Below are 3,500 nucleotides of genomic sequence, written 5' to 3' on the forward strand. Positions count from 1 at the left end.
AGGGAGGCCTAGAAGAGCAGTGATATTAACTATAGCAGTGATGTATGGGCGTATGAGAATGACTTGCATGGACATTCTAGACAGCGAAGCACTTTGTTTGCATGTCGCCCACAGCTTGCTACAACTTGTTGAAAATCCCAAGTATTGTCAGCCTACTTCATTTGTAATAAAAACCATTTATGTAATTTGCTTTAATTGTTGAAAAGCTATCCGAGAAAGCAGCATCCCTTAAGCACCTATAAGATACGAGTGGTCCGGATCCCACAGCAGGAGTCACAGCTGTGTGTGGTCGGCCGCCACGTGGGGCATCGGACAGGTTTCGCGACCTTGTTGCGATGATTACAGACGCCTCGCACAACGACTGACCGTGATTTTGATCGCTGCCAGGTCTCCGCAGACTTTCTGAAAGCACCTATGAATGTATGCGATGCTCTGGTTTTTCGCCAAAAGAAACTCAATAGCAGCTTTGCTTGGAACGCGAAAACTAGCCGAGAAAGAAAATGTGTTGCCTTACTTATTGAACGCCCCTCGTGACTGCGATACGCACTGTATGCAAATCATGCACTTGGGCACCTCTGATGCCCTTCTCAGCTTGGAGCTCCAAGTGATGGCTTGTGACACTTGGGCCTTAAATCGGTCCTGGGATAAACTAAGGAAGTATTGTAGGTGTTTTGATCCCATGTCCACTCCGTAGATACATAGTGCCATCGGTGCGGATCAGAGACGTGTTGCTAGAAAAAAAAAGAAAAAAATTCAAATCAAACGTTGCTATCACAGCAGACCCACCACGCTTCGACCGTAACAGAGCCATGGCGTGACATTCGCGTCACCCGGCAGCCTGGCGCCCAACGCGGCTGACTTATTACTCAGCGAGCATTACGGCTCCCGCCCTTTGTGTGCGTCGCTGCCACCACTGACATGCACGCTAATCGCCAATAGCGAATAACTTCTGAATATTGAATGTCCACCTGCCAGCCCAGCGAGTATTATCTCCCCTTCACCCTCTGCACATTTTTCGGTCTGCCATCTCGACTGCTCGCGAAACAAAATAAATCGCAGATACTGGCCTATGTGTACATTCATGGTAGCGGTACTGAGTTATTAACAGAGACACAGGCTCATGCATTTATCAGAAAGGATAACACAGCCGCCTTCCCAAAAAAAAAAAAATGTTAGGCTGGAGTGGAAATTCACTCTGCTGTGGAATGTGCTTTGATACGATACGTCCTGGCAGTATGTATGCACACTAAAGCGACGAATGAAAATTTGTACCCGTGCCAGGATTCTAACCCAGGTCTCCTGCTCACTAGTCAGACAGACCAACAACTACGCCGTCCTGGCACAGTGGCTGTTCGCAGTTACGCTTGCTGCCGTAGCACACCTCCCTCCTCAGTCCAGATTCCCATTCACACCTCCGCCCTATACCTGTGTTTCAGGCAGGATCCCCCATTTCATTCGATGCTGAGGTGCTATTTCAATACGGTTGGAGAGCCTATGCAATGGTTTTTCCTGTTTATAGGGAATACCAAGTGACCTGTTAGGGTAGCTGAGAGCGCTAACGCGCTACTTCCTGGACTCGGGTAGGTGCGCCAGCCCCGGATCGAATCCTCCTGGCGGGTTGACGACGAGAGCCGGTGTGCTGGCCAGCCTGGATGTGGTTTTTATGCGGTTTTCCACATCTCGCTAGGTGAATACTGGGCTGGTCGCCACGTTCCGCCTCAGTTACGCAGCTCGCAGACATCTGAACACTTTCACACTATTTCATGGACCCCACTAGACACAAACAGTTGGGGCACACTAATTCCGTACTGGGGGGGGGGGGGGGGGGGGGGGGGGGGGATGGGGTGGCGGCAAAGAAAAGCATCCGGCCACCCTTTAGAATTAACGTGCCAATTTCGATTCACGATGGCCGACCTTGCATAACCGTGGGGCAAGGCCGAGTGGTTCTAGGCGCTACAGTCTCGAACCGCGCGACCGCTACCGTCGCAGGTTCGAATCCTGCCTCGGGCATGGACGTGTGTGGTGTCCTTAGGTTAGTTAGGTTGAGACGGTTCTGCGACCGTGTGGGCTGCAGATTCATTGACTTGCGCCATAGGGTGGTGGGGTTTCGGGTTCCGCTGGATAGGTCAGGAGTCCACTACACGCAGCAAGCAGCTACACGGGTAGCAGGGGTTGTGTGGCGTGGACTGGGCGGTTTTTTTTTTTTTTTAGATGGTCTCGGACAAGTACAGAAAGGGCAACAGCCTCAAAGGGTGCGGGGCAAAATCAGGACATGCGGGGACCAAGCAGCAATCGGTATTGTAATTGTAAACTGCCGCAGCTGCATTGGTAATGTAACGGAACTTCAAGTACTGATAGAAAGTACCGAAGCTGAAATCGTTATACGTACAGAAAGCTGTCTAATGGCAGAGATAAATTCAGCCGAAATTTTTACTAAGGTGCAGACGGTGTTTAGAAAGGATAGATTGCATGCAACCGGTGGTGGCGTGTTTGTCGCTGTTAGTAGTAGTTTATCCTGTAGTGAAGTAGAAGTGGATAGTTACTGTGAAATATTATGGGTGGAGGTTACACTCAACAACCGAGCTAGGTTAATAAATGGCTACTTTGACCGACCTCCCGACTCAGCAGCATTAGTGGCAGAACAACTGAGAGAAAATTTGGAATACATTTCACATCAATTTTCTCAGCATATTATAGTCTTAGGTGGAGATTTCAATTTACCAGATATAGACTGGGACACTCAGATGTTTAGGACGGGTGATAGGGACAGAGCATCCAGTGACATTATATGGAGTGCACTATCCGAAAATTGTCTCTCGAGCAATTAAAAAGAGAACCGACTCGTGGAGATAACATCTTGGACCTACTGATAACAAACAGACCCCAACATTTCGACTCTGTAAGCGCAGAATAGGGAATCAGTGATCATAAGGCCGTTGCAGCATTCCTGAATATGGAAGTTAATAGGAATATAAAAAAAGGGAGGAAGGTTTATCTGTTACGCAGCTCGCAGACATCTGAACACTTTCACACTATTTCATGGACCCCACTAGACACAGACAGTTAAGGCACACTAATTCCGTACTGGGGGGGGGGGGGGGGGGTGGTATGGGGTGGCGGCAAAGAAAAGTATCCGGCCACCCCTTAAAATTAACGTGCCAATTTCGATTCACGATGGCCGACCCTGCATAACCGTGGGGCAATGCGCAAGCGATAGAGCGATAGAATAGAGGGAATACCAAGTGGGATGATGAGTGAATGGAAATTAGGATTGAGGAGGGAGGAATGCTAGAGTAAACTGTGCTGTGGTGAAAAGCCATAGTGGGATACTGGTTGGTACACCTGCCTACAGGTCAGAAAACCCGGGTTAAAATTCCGGCCATGGTACAAATTTTAACTGGTCGCGTTAGTCTGCATATATACACCTCGGATGTTTTAGACTTGAAAAGGCCTCTGGAACAACATAGTTCCATTTTAATTTCTGGAAGATTAAAACTATG

Source organism: Schistocerca gregaria, chromosome 4 (genome assembly GCF_023897955.1).
Source record: "Schistocerca gregaria isolate iqSchGreg1 chromosome 4, iqSchGreg1.2, whole genome shotgun sequence".
Classification (NCBI taxonomy): domain Eukaryota; kingdom Metazoa; phylum Arthropoda; class Insecta; order Orthoptera; family Acrididae; genus Schistocerca; species Schistocerca gregaria.